This window comes from Crassostrea angulata, chromosome 10, assembly GCF_025612915.1.
Source record: "Crassostrea angulata isolate pt1a10 chromosome 10, ASM2561291v2, whole genome shotgun sequence".
Lineage (NCBI taxonomy): Eukaryota > Metazoa > Mollusca > Bivalvia > Ostreida > Ostreidae > Magallana > Magallana angulata.
In genome coordinates, this window is record NC_069120.1 from 34,244,141 (window position 1) to 34,256,362 (window position 12,222).

At 30.8% G+C, this 12,222-nt stretch overlaps 1 long non-coding RNA gene across 1 annotated transcript; it reads right to left on the bottom strand.

The window, feature by feature from the left end:
* Window positions 1-2,873: 2,873 nt before the first annotated feature.
* Window positions 2,874-11,531, bottom strand: LOC128164650 (uncharacterized). The gene is made up of 3 exons (XR_008240978.1): window positions 11,432-11,531; window positions 5,374-5,500; window positions 2,874-4,220 (listed from the first exon to the last, which is right to left on the bottom strand). It is a non-coding gene; the product is annotated as an uncharacterized LOC128164650 (long non-coding RNA).
* Window positions 11,532-12,222: the final 691 nt, after the last annotated feature.

Genomic DNA, 12,222 nt, shown 5'->3' on the forward strand with positions numbered 1-12,222 from the left:
CTATTCGTTAGTAAATTTATATTTAAACCTGTCCTAAATAACAATAGAACACATGAAATGGATCAAAATTTATTATTTTCTAGGGTCAACCAATTTATATCTTGACGGAAGATTTTTTCTTACCCGCAGTTCTCGCTCTATATTTATTTTATGTCTGTGGGTGTAATTTTTTCGTCCCATTTCATTCACTTTTCAGCTTTCTTTATAAAACGTACGTTTTAAACATGTATCATTTTATTGACAGATGTTGCAGACTTACAGTAAAATGTAGCGTTTTAAATTTGTATTTTATGGGTTATGTTTGCAACCAGATACTTAGCCCGGGTGTTACATTTATTATACAGCTACTATGGCAAAAATATACACTATATGTAATATACTATGTTTATTTAAGATTTATGATGTACTCGGGAAAAGTAAAAAACAATGAATTTAATTTTCTGCCTTTTCCTTATCCATTATGAAACACAATCAACCATTATCTGCCAAATTAAATTCTGACAATTTGTTTATAGATTTCAGATTAGTGTGCCTTGACAAGTTTTGCAGTGATCCACACGATTTCATCGTTTTAAAAAATAATACACTTCAGTCAAATATGATATTTTGATTTTTGGGCGGGTTGTTTGTTGTATTTATATCAAATTGTATTTTTGTCTAGAAATTTTATCTCTTGTTCACTGCAATAAATGAACAAATAAGCATAAGAATGTAATTAAATAAACAATTTAATCATTAACGTAAAAATGTTAAATAAATTATATTGATGATTTACAATGGCAGTGACTTCGGTATTGATATATGAATACATTAACTGAGTAACTACTAGGCAAATAAATATGGTAAAGGTGATTTGAGAAATTTTAGAAAAGAAAAAATAGGGGATTTTCCCAATCTTTTATTTTACATATATACCTTAATAAGGTAAACTATTTGAAATGTAATGTTAATGACAGAACTTCGAAAATATCGCAGGATGGGAAACGTTATTTATTAACAACAACTGGCAATATAATGCCAATTTAGTTTTGCAAAGTAATACAATATTATGAGGTGTTTGGTTGTGTTGCTTTCCCCTCATTAGATTTATCTAGTGTTCGAAATAGACAATCATTACTCAGGTCCTCTCGGACTAAATGCTGTTTCAGGGAAGTGAACATAAGCTGAAACAGGGAAAAACAAAGTTCCCGGAAGGAAACGTTACATACATGTAGCAATTATTCCGGGAAATATATTGTTAGAATGTGCGGAGCCGGGTTAAACCGTGACGTTTCAATTAGCGAGGTAAGGTATTGCCTTGGTACGGAACGCTTAATGATTAAATTTAAAGTGAAAATAAATTTGGGAAATTCTTGATAAATTCGAAATTGAATATACTTTTTCATATGCTCTGCCGTTGGAGGTAAAATACTCTGAAAATTATTTTTCCCCTTTTACTTGGAAAAATGTCAGGCATAAATATTGTGTAATTCATAAAATTAAATCTAAATTCATATATATATAAACAAATTACAATTTTTAAAACGATATGTCAAAGCAAGAGTGAATATATCTCATTTTCAGTTTACTTCATTGGGTTTAATATCTACTCAACGCACAGCAATATCCCTATTTTCAATTATTTTTTTCCATACATGTCTACTCTTTTTAATATATCAACGGTCCTGCAACAGTGGTCTTTTGGGCATCCATTAGCAATAGATTATAAAATGTTATACATGCATTGTAAACGTATTCTCCCTTGCTTGTAATCTAAGAAACGTTTTGCAATTTTGTATTTTTACATTTTCAGTTTTGGTTCATTTTCTTCGTTCACAAAGGCCTATAACACGATTGCAAGGAAAACCATGATTAAAATTTCAAAATCCTTACACTCTTTTCAAGGGCTAGTCATTTATTTTATTAAAATTCATTCCAAATCAACATCTATTGCATTTTCATTTTTTTTTTAATATTGAGATTAATTATGCGCGGTTTGCATTTTTTAACATTAGCATAATATGTGAGAAGTTAAAGGACTAAAAGTAAAAAAAAAAAAAGGCAATTTGATAAGTGTCACGGAATTCAAGGGTGATATTTAGCAAAATAATTGTAGGTCATACAAAACAAAATAGAACTAGATATTTTCAGGTTATGAAGGAAATATGGTCTAAATATCAAGATAACATTTTAACAGAAACTCTTACGCTTATGCAAACCATTTGTGATTTGTTTTTGTTATTTTCTTTTGTAAAAAAAAAACAAAAAACAAACCCCACAACTTTAGGTAAAAGGAATAAAATGTTGTGTCTTTAAAAACTAAAAAATGCATGTTTCAACAAATCTTGTGTATCTGTTATGAATAAAATGTAATAAAAATATGCCAAATTTGCATAATTATGTCTGATTTTTTTTCTTGTCGGTCGTCTTTATCATCAAATTATTCCGATTGAGCTGTAAATAACTGAATACTAACAACACTTGGTATAAAATTGCTTTAACAACTAGCAGTTATTTAAAATCTTCACAATTATAGAGCTGTTTGTATTTGAATAATTAAATGCCTTTAGCATGACTTTGGCAAGTTAAAGTTTGTAGATCAATAGATTTTCAGAAAACGTTGTACAATGTACGACGTAATTTGCCACCAATCCCTTTATATTATTAGCATAACCCTCTATCACATTTCTTATCGCACGCTCTATGTACCAGCCAATGAAATTTAAATAAATTGACCAATCGGCGTTGTTGTATGGAAGTGGAACGCGGAAGTTTTAGTGGCGTACGTTTAACAGTGCTTCAGCACCTCAACAATTTTGCAGATTGCATAGTATGTCGATTTTTTTTTTATATCGGAGAGTAGAGCATAAAACTTGAGAAATAATTCAAGCCAATTTTAATTTAAGAAAATTTATTTTCATTCAGTCATTTGATATGTAAAAGTACATTTTTTGAAACGAAAAAATTGAAATTATTATCAATTATTTTTTCAATACATACCTTCCTTGAAATGCATATTTTGCATCACAAATTGTAAAGAAAATCCGAAGCCAAACCGAAATGAGATTGTAACTCACCTCCATTCATTACACGTTCAGTTTACGTCATGAATCCATTATTGAGCACATCAAGAGAGAACCAATCGAGAAAAGAAATAAAACCACAAGAAACGCCCATCACAGAAATTAATTAGATGACTTGGATACACAATTTTTAGGATTTCTGGGGGCATTTTCATAAACAATAGAAAATAATGCGCCTAGAAACCCACAAACTGCATACCCGATCGTCCTAATTCCACAGCCTAACAAGACCGGACATGCTGTTACGTAATCGTCGTTTTCTCCGAAAACCATGGACAGTTCAAAGAAAAACCACACACCCGTATAGAGAGCATGAATGAGCGTTATTTCAATCTACTACGAACCCAGTGAACTAGATAATAGATAAGCCAGAACGACCTTTAACAAAAATCATACTTGAACCCTTGTTTGCTAATCAAGAAAGGTGCATTTCTAAAGCAAGCTTAAGTGTTGTTTCATTTTACTCTGCAGTTCAAACAGAAATCGTTTGTGCATGCTATGTAAATAAAAAGCCTTTGGTTAGATAAAATGAAAATCAATCGGTTCGATAGAAGCTACCGAGAGCCGTATTTTAAACATGTGAGCTATTATACATGTATGTAAAAAGTGTCGATGAGTAAAATAAAATAAAATTTTAAAAAAATACATAGTGACTAAACTCAAGATTCAAACGAGACAATTTTCTTTAAAATGAAAGTACGTGTAAAATTGAGTCACATCAGTACATTTCAATTCTTGCGTGCAGAAACAACTACACATGTACTAAAAGCAAGGATCAATGAACATCCGGATAAGACAACAGCAGACGCAACAAAAAGGTCAAAGTTCATTCAAAACAAAGCATCTTCAAGAAAATTGCCTCTGTCTCACCGGAAATCTGCATATGAATGAAACAGTTGTAAAACAATTCATAATGTAAGTAAGTAACGGTATCTATTTGAAAAAGCTATAACGAGTCAGCAATCGTCGACGAACAAAAAACAAAGGGAAGGAAAAAAAATACAGACACAAGCAAAGAACAACTTAGTCAACACGCAGGCAAAACATACCGAAAAGAAGATATTTTAACAAAGTGATCCATTAGGACTAGGCAAACCGGTACGCGTTCCATATTCCACACTTGTTGGAGAGAACCTGGGCATCTGCAAAAGTCTGCATCTGAAATATATAAAAGGGAAATGCAGGCAAACTTCAGACTAAGGGTAATATAGGGAAGTATTTTTTGGTTTGTTGTAAACCAGGAAACTGAGCTAAAACGGACGTTGGTACATCGACTCTTATATGTGTGTCTATTTTTGGTTGTATGTAGGAAGATGTCTCTAAATCATCCATGATTTTATCGAGAGATTGAATGATTAGATTTGGTCACAATTTAAATAAGCATTTCCATCCCTGGGATGTAAAATAGTTTTGCTAGATAAAAGCTACACGATCCGAACTCTTTTTAAATCCCCCTCATATTCAGAGATGAATATATATGTTCTGTGTATATAAGTAGTCGAATACACTCACATTGTGAGTAACAATCACCTACACATGTATGCATATCAAGTGTATATTCTTGTGCAATCAATCACTTTTAAAAAAAAATTCACCATCCACAAGCTTACTAGTCTCATGCAAGCACGACACAAGACCCTGTCCCTTTCACTGTTAACCAGAATGTCACAGTTAAGATATTGCTTGAAATTATGTTCACTTAAATTATTTGTTTATTTAATCAGTATTTCATTCTTTCAGAAATTATAGCCAGTTAGAGAATATTATAATGCCAGTATGTTATGTTATAACGTTTTTAACAACAACCTCTATTTGTGATAAACAGCATACTACCCCCTTTTAATGTCTTCAAATGCGACGTTGCACTGTACATGTGAGCTAAAGAAATACTTGTATTTGGTTTAGCACCATATAGATTAAAGTTCTATTAGCTGCATTTTTGGTCGGAAAATATGAAAATGTGATTTGTAAACTTATTGTAGTTTTTGTTTGAAAGACAGTTATCACTGCCATCCTGTTCATAAAGTGGTTAGGTATATTCATAGCATAATCGCCATTTAATAACGCGTCAGCAAGGAAAAATTTTCAAAAATAAGCTCATGTTGCTATATTAACTTTCATGACAATTGCAAAAATTTTAAAAGAATCAAGGGAAATTTTAAAAAATTAAAAAAAAAAACAGCAAAAAAATAAAATTATTGCTTTAGCAAATTAATATATATAATTGTATTAGATTACTTAAATATTTTAAATATAGATATGCAATTATTTTGAATTCTAATGCGTTTCAAATATCAAAATATATACTTACACTCTTTGGCGATGTCGGTCTGTCTGCAGCATGTGGAACTGTCGGATAAATGCTTGCCAATCTGGACCTTTTATTCCTCGATGCGGAATTAGTTCAACTTAATGAGGATATGGGCAATACCATTTCCCTATTACAGAGGAAATATATTCGATATATAGTTTTCAAATAATTAATAGGCACTTCTAAATATTCACATAATTTAATGAGAATTCCGAATTTAGAATTGTTGGATTAAGTATGTTCAAAGCACATCCTTTAAGTACATGAACAGAGAGCCTGCTTTGGGTAATACTTCATGAAGTACTTTTTTGAAATTAAAATCATTTTTTTATTTCCCTTTTTTCTGTAATAACAATTCTCATTTAAAAACAAATTATGATTTATTTTTGAAATTTTTTTTGAAGTGTGTGCATATGTGTTTCGAGTTTACAATATATTCGATCATTTTCAAAATTTGGATATAATAAATTTCTCAAAAATATATAATAAGAAGAGTAAATGAATGAGCTTTTAAATATGTTGTGGTAACAGACTATTTTTAAATACACGTACAAATAACACTTTATCAAGCCAATGAAGGCAACTTCAATTTCAGGCAATATCAAGTACTTTCCTCCGTTGTAAGGTCTTTTTAATATGAAGTCATATGTAAGGATGCATCATGAATGAAAGAAGTGGTTGTTAATTGTTAACAACAGTCTAGTAATCGTTCTATGAGAAGGTATTGTTGAAATAACGAAATGAAGAGTGATTTAGAGTTGAAAGGGTTAATGGCAATGATCAACATTTCCGAAGACTGAATTCCACTTAATACAGCGTATGAGGTGGCCAGCTAGGTAGAATTGGACAACAACAACAAAAATAACAGCAACAACAATATTTTGTTATATTCTGTCTATTGCCCATACATCTAGGTGTATTTTATTGATGTAATTATTGTACTTGCAATAACAAGAATAATTGTAATGGAAAAACAACATCTTGTTATATTCAGTCGATTGGCCGTACATCTAGAGGTGTATTTTATTTGATGTAATTATTGTACTTGCGTTCATTGAGGAAGTTAACAAAATTATGCAGAAATTGTATTAATATCTAATTATTTGATGTTACTAGACAGAAAAATGTTGTACAGACCTTAGACAGCGCTCAACTAGATTAAAATCAAGTGGATTTTGATATTCATATTATCGAATCAAATAGAAGAATCAAGAGATCGCACTAATCTGATTTTGCAATTCTGTGTTAAGGTTAATCCCTTTAACTTTTTATGTTTAAATCTTCCTGAGGGTTGTGTAAAAATTAATTTGTATGTTGAATTATGATTTTTTTTTTGCAATTGTTACATAATGATATTGAGTATCATTAATGATTGACAAAGCTTATTAAGGGCACTTGCATAAGTTCAAAGTGGAAAAATAGTATCAATATGTTGTTCCGGGTGAATTCAATTTTTGATAATAAATATTGGAACGGATCAAGATTTGTCAAGATATGTTAGGCATTCCTGACAACATCAATATTCTCTTTCAAGTAAATTTTGTAGCTGTTATTTTTCTCCCTTCCCAATCTAGTTAAAGGTGTATTTAAATGTTTTCATATATGAATCTTAAACCAAAAATTAAGTCTTTGTAGTATAAAAAACTGAAGTATTGTGTAAGTTAGAATATCTTCCTACGTTTCACAGTTTCCTGTTGGGAATTCGACAAAATTGTAAAGCCTTGTTTGTTCAATGACATAACAGTTACAAGGACTTTATAAAGAAAGAGTTGACGTTGAAGTAATGTTAATATCAAAGTATTCAGTTAGAATGAAAAGCGGCTCAAATATTGTTAAAATAAATCGTCATTTCTAATTATAGATGTTAGTCAGGAGTTAAATGTCTATTTGAAGGTTTGATTTTCCTTCACATTATTTTTTTCTTTTTTTGTCACAGCTCCATTTTGAATTCCGTCCAAATTATCTTTAATTTCATTCAATAAAATTTATTCAAATTATTTGTGGTATTACTTTATTACGTTAGAAAAATGTGTATGGTGTTAAATTCAATCCATTTTGATAAGTATAATATGCAAAAATTTCAATTAATGTATACATGTACCTGTTATATATTATTTGAAAGTGATTTTATATATTAATGTCGATTTATTCAAATAAATGCAAGTAATAGTTAATAGAAATGATGATGAAAAAGAAGAAAGTCATAGAATATGTACATATCGTAAATTTTTTTAATATGAAGAATAGTTAGTTTGGTAAAATAAAAAAAGGGGTACACAAATGTAATTGAGGCATTTCCCTTTACCCTCACTCAACATTGGTACCGCTTTTCCCTCAAACATATGTTAGCTTTAAAGGATTTCGTGAATATTTCCTTGTGAAACAACTATATCTGATTTGCTCCGAGTATAATTACAAAGGGGAAATGGACTGACTTATTCTGATGTATGTACATGTAACACTTTAAAGCATTACATACATACACATATGCACAAAACACTATCCACTGACATGCCTACATTGAGGATTTGCAGAAATTAATTATTCAATTATTTGGAGACATCTCAATCGGACGATTCGTACCTCATTATAATGTAAGCCGAGGTTTGCCAAATCTGAGATATATGTCAAATCAGCCAAAATGTCAGGAAGAAAATGGTACAGCATTTTTGGAGATTTTAAAAGCACAATTCCTTCCTTCTATTCTTTTCTGAACGTCAAAGCGGCAATATCGTCGATGGAAATAGCTTGAGCTGATTTTTATGTACTTCCAAGTTAAGATTTCCTAGAACACACGTTATAATTATAATATCCGTTCCAGTTTAAGAAAAGAACTTGAAGAAGATTCTTTAATGGTTTTTTTTAAATCTAGTAACACTTTTTTATATTTATCAAAGAGTTTATCATTGAATCTTGGAAATCTAAAAAAATAACAGATTACTCTTGTGAAAGTTGGTTTTCTTTTTGTAAAGTATTTTCACACGTACTTATTTTTGACAAAAAATGAAATCAAATAGAGTTATACATATAAGATTGATTTATTGCGTTATTCGTGATATTTAAATCTATTATGATAAATAACTAAAGACTACAACATCATTTTGGGCATAACTTTCATCGAAAGAATGAGTTGTGTGATTTGGAGTAACTTACTTTGTATATGGAATTGATTTGTATCGGTCGACAACTTCATGTACATAATTTTGCTTTATGCACAGACAAACAATATTTGCGTACTTAAAAACTGATAACAGAAGATTATAAATTTAAACATTTCTTTCGCTGAAATAGTAAATTAAAATCTTGACAAAAATTTTAGACTCGAAAATTGGACAAAAGTGGTATATACCTGTTTGTGTAATGATCTCACTAAACCAACCAGGCCTTTTATTTCCCAGCGCATATTTCTCAAACAAAATAGATTTTTCTAAGAAAAATATACCTTCATGGAAATTTGTCATACCTTTTTGTATGGTATAATTGGAATGGTATGTATTCTTATATCTAAGAAACGGAGGGATGGCTGTATGATATTTAACAATTGTTTTATGGCGAAGCTCTCAAAATTCATCGTAAAATAACACGGGTCATAAAGGTTAATGGGGGGAATAAAGGAAGAAATGGGAAATGGGTGCGTTAGGTAATAAATTCTAGCTCCGAACTGCAAATTTGTCGAATGAATAAAAATGGATTAAGTATCCAACTGCTACTTTTAACAGAATCATCATTAGGAAATTAAACCTAACAGATACTTAAAGGAAGTGAACATGAAAAAATTATCTAGGGCTTAAATTTGTCTGTTTGATGTGTATAATGATATCTGAAAACCGTTTAGACAGAGCTTTCCTCAGTAAAAAGATATACCACTTAGAATAACTAATTCTTGCAATCAATGAGCGCTGCCATATTGTTAAAATCATTACCTCCCTGCTGGGTTATCTCTAAACATCTAAGAGAGGGCAGCACTGATGCTGCCGTCAGTGAGACACATTGCATTTTTACACATGTTTAGTAACAGAAATAAAATGCCATCATCAAAATGTGAATGGAAACTTGAAAGGAATGTAAAGAGTTGTCATTTTAAACAGTGTTTATGGAGGAAGATTTTGGATCTCAGAATGATGCATTCCCACCAGCAGTTAATGTGACATGTAACTGGAATGGAATGTCAGTGGATCAGTGTTATTGTGACCTATTTTTTCTTGCACTCGGGAATTTCTTGTTTATGAGTTTGAACATTATGTGTGCTACATAAATGAGCACACAAGGTGCATTGCACAGCATCCTGACTTTTAAAAAGTGACTTAGTCCTGTTATTCTTCTGACAGCATAAACAGAACCGGCGTACATATCATCAAGATCTTATGTATAAAAAAAGAACAAATCAGAAAAATTTCCAGGGCATTTAAATAAAAAGTAACGGTAAGAAACCCCACAAAGAAAATGAAATTACAATTTGATAATAATTTAAATTGAAATCTAAAAACAGCATTTTATTTATGTAAACACTGACTGCCACATCTCCGTACAAACATCTGGAATGCGATGGTCTTGTAATTTCACAAATTAATTTATCTATTCATTTTATGTACAAATCATAAATAGTTATCTGAGGTTCATTTATAGAAATGTACTAAATCCCTGTCTTCTCATGACAGTACACAAAATTTTTCTTCACATCAAGGCATATTTTTTCTCCGTAACTTTTATAAACTCTGTACATAAACACTGGCCTAGTTCCAACATTGACCCAGTCATCAGCAGCAATGTGGCTTATCTACGTCAGAGAACAGATGCATGCTGGGGAATAATGGATAACCTCCATAAACCTTTCACTGAGAGTGTTAAATTGATAAAATCTCTTGATAGAAATAAACAAAAAAGTAACAGACCTCATTTTTAAGTTTCAAAAGGCTTTTAAAATTTATTAAGCAACAATTATATTTTTCATGTTCACTTCCTTTAAAGAATTGTTCATATGATTTACACACGGTTATTTTCAATGATATACGATTTCGATGTTCATAATACAAAGGGGATGTGTTTATATGAATATATATGTATTTTATATTTCTATTACACCTTCAGCAGTGATAAATCTGTTTGAATATCTTCAATTTATGTGAACAGTCTAATTTGACCCGGCCATTCATAACCAGTTTATATTACATAGTTATAAACTTATTTACTTAACAACGGATTGTAGTAATATGTCACTTGAAAAATTAACTTGTTGATTTCATTGGTTTATATAGATCCTCCTATTAAAACAAGAAATAAATAGCGACTGGATTTCATTGGTTTCATGGTTTGGCGTTCTCAATTTGAAAATAATATAATTAAAATTCATATTCTTCCTGTATATACAACGAAATTTATGATAGGATACTAAAATATATACGAGTGTCTACATTTTATAGAGTGATTGTACCATGTTAATTGGCTTTTCTTCATTTCTGCTATGAAAATAAGAAAAAAATCCTAAATATAACCTATACACGGAAGATGAAATATTGCCATTTTGAAACTAAAGAATGCCATTTCGAAGAATCTGATTAATATATGACAAAACAATTTTTAGAATGCTATCGCTCTATGCAAAATGACTGAAATATATCGATTTTTCGTCCAAGTAAATTGTTCCATATATAACTATATTTATGTAGATATTTATTACAAGCAACTTTTATTACTATATAAACTTTATTGTACATTTGTAAAAGTCACAATATTTGATTATGTTTGTCCATGTTGTCCTTCAAACAGATATTTGATCCATTTCGCGCTTAAACGTGCACGTGATGTTCTTTCACTACTTATATTATAATAGTGATACTATAAAAATTAGAATGGGGATTATTTTCCATATTTTACCAATAAAATTTATTTAAACCGTGCACTAACTAAGATGAAAAAGAAGAGAGGATAAAACCGACCCCTTTCCTCACTCCACCCATTCAATCATGGACAGAATCGAAACCAAAACTTAATTAAAACTCGTGCACTCAGAAACGAAAGTTGCCACATGAAAGAAATAAATGAGAGACTTGGTACATACCGTATATGCTTTTTGTTCTATTACTTATTGATCGATGCATCAGTCAAAATGCTTCTCAGTCTGTAGCCCCCGATGATTTTTGCAAACGGGTTGATTTTTGTGTTTAAAATTGTCCTGAAACTAGCGGGAATTCCAGGGTCTCGCGGCTATATATTAGTATTTAAAAAAACCCACAATATATTACTTCCTAAAAAAATGCCTTACTAAAGTTGTGTCTATATAATCACATTGCGGTATATTTACACGCTTAAGGCACAAGAAGGGGTAAAAGCAAGGATACGTATCGGGGTGGATTGGGGGTTGGGGTGGTGGTGGTACGTGTACATGTAGCATGAGGGTGGTTGTGTGCTCTTTCTTATAATATATACTTAATTTTTTCATTTTTATTATTTTTTTTCGGTTGTTTCTCGGGTAGTCCTCTGTTATTTTTGTCTTTTGTTTTTTTATGTCTTTTTGGGAGTTGATTTTAATCAACTCTCCTATGCAGTTACTCTGGCAAACCGAAAGTGAAACAGTGTTTGGACCTATAAGCACAAAACATCACCTCTGACAAGACTTAGTTCTTGAAAATAATAGAAATGTTCAAAGTAATGTATGATGAACCATTGTTTTTCAAGGAAACTTATCAATAAACACTTTGAAAATAGTCAGATTTTATATAATACGATCAACTAAGATATTTTTATAGTCTCATGTATTCCTACGCCAGAGTTTAATATAGCCTCGTTCAACCAAACGCTCGGCTGTCTCCGTAAATCTCCGAGAAGCAGAAAGGCTCTCTTGCTTGTCGG